General features: G+C 36.3%; 1 long non-coding RNA gene across 1 annotated transcript; it reads left to right on the plus strand.

Moving 5' to 3' along the window:
* The first annotated feature begins 2658 nt into the window (after positions 1-2658).
* On the plus strand, positions 2659-6809 carry LOC139139038 (uncharacterized). Its single transcript, XR_011553712.1, has 2 exons — positions 2659-2781; positions 4938-6809. It is a non-coding gene; the product is annotated as an uncharacterized lncRNA (long non-coding RNA).
* Positions 6810-11570: the final 4761 nt, after the last annotated feature.

Genomic DNA, 11570 nt, shown 5'->3' on the forward strand with positions numbered 1-11570 from the left:
CCTTAAGACTTAAAGATATCTGGGATGATAACAGAAGTGACTGGCTTGAATAATGGGATATAATTGCAGAAATAAGGGGAGGTACAAATAGATATATGCAAGAGGAAATTAAGACAAAGAATGAAACACTCCTCAATTCTATTCCAGATTCCTGTAAATTAATAATCAGTGCAAACATCCGAAATGAAGAAAGCTGTGATATTCCATACTTGGTGAACTATATTGTCTGACAAAGGGAGATGTCAAAACCAAGCCACTCCATTGGAAATTAGTTGTTAAAAAACAGCATGAAGTCAAAGGTCAAATTGGTCAAAACGGGCTGAGAATCGTCTAATTCAACAGGGATTGTCTTTAATACAGTAAATGGTTTAAATTGGAAGATATTTCATAGAGGCCTAATCATAGAAAGCATGGCCAAAGCATGAATTTAAGTGACGGGATATGCCATATTTGTGGCCAAGAAGAAACACTGTAACACATCTTATTTGAGTGTAAATATGTAAAAGAAATCTGGCAGAAATGTATTTCTTTCTTTGTCAGAAAGTACAATTTAGATAACAATACCAATATCAAAAGATAGGCGATTGTAGGAATTGAAATAATAATTATGCAGCGTCAGACATCATATGATGTATCACTTCCATTGTAAAATACACAGGTTGGAATGTTAGAAATTCAGCTACTTTTGATGGGATTAAATTTACCCTCAAATCATATGTTATGCAATTAAAGTGCTATCTTTCTTCACGGATGAATACATGGTATTTCACTTATGAAATGATGAACAAAGCTGATAATTTTAACACAAATTTTTCAAGACTTGTAAGACTTGAAGAAGAAGGGTGCGCCTGAACGCATTTATGTGATGATATGATTTTCTTTGAGATATTTTTATTTTTCTTATCTTTAGTTACATGTCCATTTTTTCTGACATATTCGTTCGCTCAAAACATTTCACAGTTATGTCGATTTGTCTTATTTGCCACTTCGTTGGAATAAAATTATCTTTTTCAAAAAAACAAGGAGAAACATATTGTCCCTGTTGAAACGCACACTCCCAAATATTTGGTGTCCAAATTTAATCGCACTTACTGGTCGGAAACAGATGTCGTTTTCCAAACAATATGGGATGTACGATGAAACCATAAACCGGCAGCAGTCGTAGTCATGCGTGAAACACGTCGATATTTCAGTATTTAGTGTCCTTTTTGCGAGATGCCGGTGTTTTACATGTAATGGCATATTTCCGCTATCGTGTTGACATCTCGTTTAAAAGGACATCACTAACGACGGGCCATATGTTGCTTTTGATAATATAATGGTAAATTGTACAGAACGTATGCATTCCGTTCGCTGATAAAAACGATGACGGCAATTTACACTTGACGTCACGAAAGCAAGCAATCACTGACGTCAAGAAAGCAAACACAGAATTCTACCTGAAAAAACGGCAATATTTACATCGGTTTCGGACTGAGAGAGCATGATCTTACATAGCAAGCAAACCATCTGTTTTAAAACAATTATATCCATCTTAATACGCAAAGGCCGGGATGGTTTTATGACCAAACTTACTTGACATATATACCTAGAATTTCGATGAACCCTGCCGCCATACATGATGACGAAAACAGAAAAGCTAACAAAATTTAAGAGCTCGATTTCTGCATTAATAAATGACCCCCATACACAAAATAAACACAGACATTTTACAGGTTCCTCAGCTCATTCTCAGGTTATGTCGGTTAAAAATAAAATTTTAAATTTACACGACTAGCAATTATAAACCTTGAAATCGTTCATTCAATCTTAAATTTCTTTCCCGGATAAACATTAAAGGCAGGATTAAGATTGAGACAAACCGAAATTAGAAGTACTTGTGATTTCTTTCCGTTTGATAACTGAGCAATATATTTGGAATATTAAAGTGAACCAGGTTTGTTTGCCTCCTGTTTCTGATTTGATGTTAAATGCAATCCTCGGTTTTCACAATCTTGTTTATTGATCATGATGTAATTGTTTTATTGTTTTGAATTTTTCTTTTATCAAAACGTTCCATAAAATAACTGAGCAATATATATATATATATATATATATATATATATATATATATATATATAATATATATAACATATATAATATATATATATATTATTGGTAAAACTGTGTAGACAAGAGGGAAAAGCCGCGAGATTAGTGACGCTGAATCCTTTTGGACCCACAAGCCATACATACCCCTCTCTTGTTTTCATTGACGCGAATCGGATAAAATTCAACAGTCAAAGAATTCGAGGCGTGGGTTCAAGGTTATGGTAGTCTTGGTAAAGTTGTTGAACACTTAAGAAGTAGACCTCGAAATATTTTGCTTTATTTTGTTGATAACTCCCAAATATGAGGCAGCAAACGTGTGTGAAGACCTCTAAGTGGTCCCTGACTTCAAAGTGGTCCCCGTAGTTGTAATTGAACTGAAATTTACGCAGTCCAGGGATTTTTCCATTCCTATATTTGCATAAAGTTGTTAAACTTTGTAACATTGCCAATACTAATCTGTTATTTTGGTCCTTTTGATATATGCGCTCACTTTTATTACTTTTTCAAAATTCCGATGCATTTTACATGCCAAACCAGCCCAAACTGCGTGTCCAATTTTTTCACCTGGTTAGGGTGTCTCATATTAGCATCATGGGAGATCGATTGCGCTGCATACGACACGAGACCAGCGACCGCGACCCACCGATCACTGTACGGATATGCGGTCCATATGGCCTAGCAGTTTACTGAGTGAGTACCAGCTCAAACAGTCATTAATTTCAATCTTGTTGCTTGACGTTATATTTCATACTCGCATACAGGCGTTCTGTTTACTGGGTAGCTCTGCATGGCAGGGCTGTGTGTTACCGGCGTTATACGGCCTCCCACCACATGTGTTGGGAGGTCGTATAACGCCGCGCCGCTAACACACAGCCCTGCCATGGCCATGCAGCAGAGCTATACTGGGTAGTTTGTTTTATGCTACGTTCCGACCATGGTTCCGACGTTCTGTTCCGTAGACTTTTACGGAACAGAACATCGGAACGTAACATAAACTACACTTATACAAACTATCCAGTAAACAGAACGCCTGTGTGCGAGTGCTGATTGTCTTCGTCCAAAATCAAATTACACTGTGAACTTACAGTACACAGAAACATCGCACAATGAATGATGGCCCTGCGTACGATGCTGTGTGTTTCCGCAGAGCTAAAACTGCTGTACCTCTCTCGGGGGAGGGGGAGTACTTGTTCAGAGAAGTGGTAGGGGTGTGCGGCCGCAGGTATAAAACCCAGGGCCCATTTTAGACCTAAAATCTCGTGGTTTTAGGACCCCATTTTAGACCTTTTTGACCTTTGACCCAGGTCAACAGTCGTAACGTCAACATTTTTAAAACGGAAAAAGCAAGTATTTGCCCCGGCAAAGCCTACCACTGTAAGCTTATACTGCGTTTAGAGCTATTTTGTTGCTGGCCAAGCCATAATTCCGAAAAATCATGAGGAAATACTAACAAATTTTGTGAAAGAAAATGCCTTTCACTCTCACCAAATTTTGGTCCAGCTTCTGCAAATTATCAGTCATCTGCAGTTACAGTGTGAGTGGTGTTTTTTTTTTAAAATTACAATTCACAACAAACCTCGCTGTTTGTCTGTAAAGCAATACTACTTCATATGGCCATGGTCGACCTGAATAATACTAGGAGCAGTAGAGCCACTTTGTTTGGGTGTGGGCAAAAATCTGCCATATGTAGAGTTCTGACAAATCAGTGACAATGTTTTAAAACAAAGTCCATATTTACTTTCAGCCAGGGGGTCTCTGTAATGGTTCCCCTGCCACAGAAAAGATATCCATGCTTATTGAGTGCAGCTCAGAACCCTGCTAGCGAGATAGGAACAGACTGTTGAAATTTGTTCTTGTGTGGCACTCAAACTTCAACCCCATTTTAGACCATGGTTTACAGTGGAATTGACCCCCCCACCCCCCATTTGGACCAAATTGCTGAAATACCCACCCCATTGGGCGGCGCATATACATATTGGCAAGTAATAGAAGTGACCCCCCCCCCCCCCCCCCCCCCCGACTGCTCTTTGCCAACTTAGATTTTTTTACCTGTCCGTGGTATTTTGGGGAAAGGGTTTTAAACAGAGTTTGTCAGGAATTTATGATGATACTTGAAAGAATAGAAATATACTCCAACACCCGACCCTGGCCCACTAAGCCCCAAGGCTGTATCATGCACGCACAGGAAAGCAAATTTAGCACTTTGAGGCAGCCATATTGTCTAGTTTCTATGTGTTGAGTTCGTACTCTACATGCCTTGACATTGTTTTCATTGTAACTTAGGTCATTTCACATCATTGGTACAATGTACATTTCAGTGACTTTGAATGACAAAGTTCTTTTACGTCAAGGACTGTGTCATCAGTCTTAACTGATGTCTAGCTGTAAATTCAAGCTGTCAATCTAAACTGAATACAATATGATTGTGCTCATGGAATTTGTGTCCCTACACTTTTGTAATATATTGTTGTTTCAGTCGGATTTGAACTCACAACGTATAGCACCAGTCACCTTGCGCAGAAGCCATAGATAAAACAGCTGAGCCAAATCCCCAATCTCAGCCTCATGTGTGTTCAGCACACAATTTGAGTCTTTACGGTTACACCTATAGTGTACTCATTTATGTATTTTGTTATGTCTCCATTTCAATACTTACCGTAGTCATAATTTTACATATGTGCTTATAATGAACAGACCTGCTTTGAGTCAGTTTTTAGCTCATATTTGGTGTGTATATAAATACCAAAAAGAGATTATATTTAATTTGCATACATTTTATCTTCTGATAATGATGACTGGATTGATTTGCTTACTGGTAATAAATTTTTCAATTTTAATCTCTCCAGATAACAGAGTTCTTGGAAATGATGTGGAAAGATCAGAGTTATCACTGCTTGCTGATTTGGACCATGCCTACACGTTTTAACAGGCTGAATAATAAACTGGTGACGTACTCAAAAATTGGCGCCCAACAGAAAAGTAAAAAAAAAACAGTATTTCCCCGCACATACACACCATGATCATACCAGAAACAACAGCATGATGCCATTTACTTAATGCACAACACACGAATGCCAACTATTTGTTGTAATTTTTATTTTCCTGTCATATGATTATTAGTCCCCAAGGACACCGTCCAGGGGGACTTATAGGTTTGGTCATGTCCGTGCGTCCATCCGTCCGTGCGTGTGTCCGTCCGTCCATTCACACAGATATCTCAGAGACGCCTGGAGCGATTTTGTTCAAACTTGGTACAAGGATAGTACCCTACCTCATACAGATGCACGTCAATTTGTTTCACAATGTGATCAAATTTGGCCGTCTTAGAGGACTTTTTAGTTTACACCTCCATAGACTCCCATGTATAAGGCAGCTCTCCATAGACTCCCATGTATAAGGCCAAGAAAAATAAAAATTTAGTTTCTCATCGTATTCATATTGCAAAAAGGATGCAGTGACACAGTTTTTAGTCCCCACAGATAAAGTCCAGGGGGCTTATAGATTGGGACATATCCGTCCGTGAGTCCATCCGTTCACCCATCCAATCACGCAGATATCTCAGACTCTTTGACAAAATGTCACCTGACCTTGGTGACCTTTGACGTCAAATATACATATTTGTCCATAACTCAGTAACCACAAGTGCTAAACCTTTCATATATGGTATGATAGGACACCTTATGACGCCACAAATTGTACCCCATTAATTATGTGCATATCTAATTTTGAGCGAGCCAATAGAGCTAGAGGTCTGATTTTTGGTATATAGGGATAACTTAGCAATACAATTTTTTTGACAAAATGTCATGTGACCTCGGTGACCTTTGACCTTGATTATACATATTTGTCCATAACTCAGTAACCACAAGTGCTACACCCTTCATATTTGGTATGATTGGACACCTTATGACACCACATACTGTACCTCATTAATTATGCACATATCTCATTCTGAGCAAGCTAATAGAGCTGGATGTCTGATTTTTGGTATATAGGGATAACTATAGGAGAGAAATTTTTGACCAAATGTCATGTGACCTCGATGACCTTTTACCTAAAATATATGTTTATGTCAATAAATAAGTAACCACAAGTGCTATGTCCTTGTATTTAGTAGGATGGGAGACCTTATGACAACACACACTTTACGTCATTAATTATGCACACATCTAATTCTGGGCAAGCGAATAGAGCTAGGGGTCTGATTTTTTGGCATATAGGGATTAATTAGCAATGTAGTTTTTTTTTCAAAATGTCATGTGACCTCGATGACCTTTGACCTTGATTATACATATATATGCATATCTCAGTAACCACAAGTTCTATACCCTCCAATTTTGATAGGATATTAGACCTTGAGATGTCACATCTTGTACCTCATTTATTATGCGCATATGTAATTCTTGGCTGGCCAATACTGCTAGAGGTCTGATCTTTTTTCCCGGTATAGAACTATAACTTAGACATGCCTCATGTGTTTCAAATTTGGAACAACGACATAGACCTATGTGCCCATAGATCTCAACATATACCGGTACACTCCAGTGATACTTCTTAGTGACCACATTTCCCTGCCCCATCAAGACTAATACTCCTATTACAAGTGGGGACTATGTCATTGTCAATGACTTGTTGAGTTAATGGTTGTATCACAGTATTCGATATTTCTAATTCTGTATTTTTTCCATTTTATATTCTGAATAAATACATTAAACATATTTCACTGTCTCCAGTACATTACATTTAAGTATTTTCACTTCATGCACTTTATCCCTTTCAAACATGTTCAAATATCTGACCAGAGAACAAACACTAAATAGTCCAGGATGGGAGCTACAGTGTCATTGACGCTATTTTTTGTTGACATCGCTTTCTGTATGTAGGATCTGCTTGTCCCGTTGCTATAGAAGATGATATTCCCAAAGACGACCTCCAGAGTACCTAAGTTGCAGACCTTATTTGCTTTTGTCATTCTTGTTTTTCTGGTTTAAATATTTCTTGAATTTACCAATTCAAACCGAATGTGAGCACACTGTCCTTGACAGTATTTTTTGATATTGTTGAAAATATGCAAATTAGCGCCAAAAAGGCATTTTTGGTAAAAAATCTTCGTCATAATCGCTGGTCAGACAGCTTTGTTATTTTGTATATAGGTCCCTTGGGATAACCCAACTTAGATTTGTTCAAATTGTAATGAAATGTGCAAATCTGTACTTTTAAGGAATTTTTTTGTCATTTTTGGTCAAAACTTTATTTCATCAAAACCGCCCATCTGACAGCTTTGATATTTGGTATTGGTATACAGGTTCCTACAGATGAACTAAATATGATTCTTGAATATATGATGAAATCTGCAATTTTGTATTTTGGGGCAATTTTTCCAATTTTTGGTCAAAAAATATTTTTCTCTCAAATTTCTTGTTAGATTGCTTTGAAACTTAATACTCTTGACTCTAGAGTTGTTTTCTATATGATTTCTTAAATTGTGGTGAAATTTTCATCTTTGTGTTTTTGGGGTTTTTTTTGCATTTTGTGGCAATATTTTGGTCAAAAAATAATTTTCTTTGAAGTAAATGTTTTGATTGGTTTGAAATTTGTTTTTAATGTATCTAGAGGCAACCTCAGTTGAGTGTCTTCAAATTTTTGGTGAATATTTTCATATAGGCATTTTTACGCAACTTTTCCCATATTTGGTCAAAAATCATTTTCTCTGAAATCCCTCTTCCAATGGCTATGAAAGTTTGTATGCATGTTGCCAAGGGTAAACATAGTTAAGTGTACACACTGTGGCCTGCCTCATCAAGTCAAATGAGAGCCAAGTGTCATTGATGCTATGTTTTCCATTATTGATCGAAAAATCTCTTTCTCTAAACACTACTCATCTCATACCACTGGTTGATTTGTTCTCAGGGATAATCTTACTGTGATGTTCAAATTATAATAATATTTTCAATTTTGTATTAGTGGTAATGCAGCGTTTTTGACATTTTTTGAAATGTGCTATCAAAGTATCTATCTTCATAAACATATGTGTCACAAAAAGCTATTCTCTACATAGCACAACAGGAATGTATTGGCCTTTAGGTAATTTGCTTTTATTTTTGTGAAATTGATGCCCTTTATCTCATTTTTCCGGTTATTGAAAGTAGTTATTTTACTTTATAGAGAAAAACTGCTCTTGTGCTTTACTCTACTGTTAAAATTTATGTACAGTTAAGTAAAGATTTTTTTGGCTAAATAATGCTCAACGTCCATTTGTATGTGTGTATGAGATTGAGTTAAAGACAGAGTTACTTGTAGGATTATTCTACATTTCTACTGATTTATCACACACAATTTGTATTGTATTGAAAAAATACATATGAAACCAAAATGTCCGTAAAGGTGTCCACGGAAATTCCACTTGATTATACGCTCCATCTGCTATGTTCAGCTTCTTTTAAGGTAAATAAAAAGAATTGTTGACTTGAAAATGTAACATGCCAGCTGTGAAGTATCAGGTATAATAGGCCTATAGTACACTTCCTTGGATTTTTGTCAACTTTTAGTATTGCATATAGAAAATCAGTTCGACTCCAAAAGTGTCCTTTTGACTTCAAAGTGGTCCCCGAAAACTTGGGATGATTTTACGGTCTCTCTGCTGTATTCAACATCGTTTATGTTAAAGAAAGAATGTGTTGACTTGAAAAATGTAACATGCGACCTGTGAAGTATCAAGTATTAATAAAACTATAGTACACTTCTTTTTTTTTGTCCAACTTTTAATATTGCATAAGCAAAATCAGTTTGGCTCCAAAAGTGTCCTTTTGACTTCAAAGTGGTCCCCGGGAAAATCGAATCATTGTACACTCTGTCTGCTTTATTCAACTTCTTTTGCGTAATTGAAGCAATGTTCTAACTTGAAAAACGGAACATGCGACCTGTGAAGTATCAGGTATTAGTAGGACTATAGCACACTTCCTTGGATATTTGTCAACTTTTAGTATTGCATAAAGAAAATCAGTTTGACTCCAAAAGTGTCCTTTTGACTTCAAAGTGGTCCCCGGGAAAATCGAATGATTGTACACTCTGTCTGCTTTATTCAACTTCTTTTGCGTAATTGAAGCAATGTTCTAACTTGAAAATTGTAACATGTGACCTATGAAGTATCAGTTATTAATAGGACTACAGTACACTTCCTTGGATTTTTGTCAACTTTTAGTATTGAATAAAGAAAATCAATTTGACTCCAAAAGTGTCCTTTTGACTTCAAAGTGGTCCCCGGGAAAATCGAATGATTGTACACTCTGTCTGCTTTATTCAACTTCTTTTGCGTAATTGAAGCAATGTTCTAACTTGAAAATTGTAACATGTGACCTATGAAGTATCAGTTATTAATAGGACTATAGTACACTTCCTTGGATTTTTGTCAACTTTTAGTATTGAATAAAGAAAATCAATTTGACTCCAAAAGTGTCCTTTTGACTTCAAAGTGGTCCCCGGGAAAATCGAATGATTGTACACTCTGTCTGCTTTATTCAACTTCTTTTGCGTAATTGAAGCAATGTTCTAACTTGAAAATTGTAACATGTGACCTATGAAGTATCAGTTATTAATAGGACTATAGTACACTTCCTTGGATTTTTGTCAACTTTTAGTATTTAATAAAGAAAATCAATTTGACTCCAAAAGTGTCCTTTTGACTTCAAAGTGGTCCCCGAAAACTTGGGATGATTTTACGGTCTCTCTGCTGTATTCCACATCGTTTAAGTTAAAGACAGAATGTGTTGACTTGAAAAATGTAACATGCGACCTATGAGGTATCAAGTATTAGTAGGACTATAGCACACTTCCTTGGATTTTTGTCAACTTTTAGTATTGCATATAGAAAATCAGTTTGACTCCAAAAGTATCCTTTTGACTTCAAAGTGGTCCCCGAAAACTTGGGATGATTTTACGGTCTCTCTGCTGTATTCAACATCGTTTATGTTAAAGAAAGAATGTGTTGACTTGAAAAATGTAACATGCGACCTGTGAAGTATCAAGTATTAATAAAACTATAGTACACTTCTTTTTTTGTCCAACTTTTAATATTGCATAAGCAAAATCAGTTTGGCTCCAAAAGTGTCCTTTTGACTTCAAAGTGGTCCCCGGGAAAATCGAATGATTGTACACTCTGTCTGCTTTATTCAACTTCTTCTGCGTAATTGAAGCAATGTTCTAACTTGAAAAATGGAACATGCGACCTGTGAAGTATCAGGTATTAGTAGGATTGTAGCACACTTCCTTGGATATTTGTCAACTTTTAGTATTGCATATAGAAAATCAGTTCGACTCCAAAAGTGTCCTTTTGACTTCAAAGTGGTCCCCGAAAACTTGGGATGATTTTACGGTCTCTCTGCTGTATTCAACATCGTTTATGTTAAAGAAAGAATGTGTTGACTTGAAAAATGTAACATGCGACCTGTGAAGTATCAAGTATTAATAAAACTATAGTACACTTCTTTTTTTGTCCAACTTTTAATATTGCATAAGCAAAATCAGTTTGGCTCCAAAAGTGTCCTTTTGACTTCAAAGTGGTCCCCGGGAAAATCGAATCATTGTACACTCTGTCTGCTTTATTCAACTTCTTTTGCGTAATTGAAGCAATGTTCTAACTTGAAAAACGGAACATGCGACCTGTGAAGTATCAGGTATTAGTAGGACTATAGCACACTTCCTTGGATATTTGTCAACTTTTAGTATTGCATAAAGAAAATCAGTTTGACTCCAAAAGTGTCCTTTTGACTTCAAAGTGGTCCCCGGGAAAATCGAATCATTGTACACTCTGTCTGCTTTATTCAACTTCTTTTGCGTAATTGAAGCAATGTTCTAACTTGAAAATTGTAACATGTGACCTATGAAGTATCAGTTATTAATAGGACTATAGTACACTTCCTTGGATTTTTGTCAACTTTTAGTATTGAATAAAGAAAATCAATTTGACTCCAAAAGTGTCCTTTTGACTTCAAAGTGGTCCCCGGGAAAATCGAATGATTGTACACTCTGTCTGCTTTATTCAACTTCTTTTGCGTAATTGAAGCAATGTTCTAACTTGAAAATGTAACATGTGACCTATGAAGTATCAGTTATTAATAGGACTATAGTACACTTCCTTGGATTTTGTCAACTTTTAGTATTGCTTAAAGAAAATCAGTTTGACTCCAAAAGTGTCCTTTTGACTTCAAAGTGGTCCCCGAAAGCTTTTGATGATTTTACGGTCTCTCTGCTGTATTCAACATCGTTTATGTTAAAGAAAGAATGTGTTGACTTGAAAAATGTAACATGCGACCTGTGAAGTATCAGGTATTAATAAAACTATAGTAAGCCTTACACTTCTTTGATTTTGTCCAACTTTTGGTATTGAATAAAGAAAATCAGTTTGACCCCAAAAGTGTCTTTTTGACCTCAAGGTGGTCCCCAAGACTTGTGATGATTTTACGCTCTCTGTCCTGTATTCA

The sequence above is a fragment of the Ptychodera flava genome, chromosome 8, assembly GCF_041260155.1.
Source record: "Ptychodera flava strain L36383 chromosome 8, AS_Pfla_20210202, whole genome shotgun sequence".
In the NCBI taxonomy this organism is placed as follows: domain Eukaryota; kingdom Metazoa; phylum Hemichordata; class Enteropneusta; family Ptychoderidae; genus Ptychodera; species Ptychodera flava.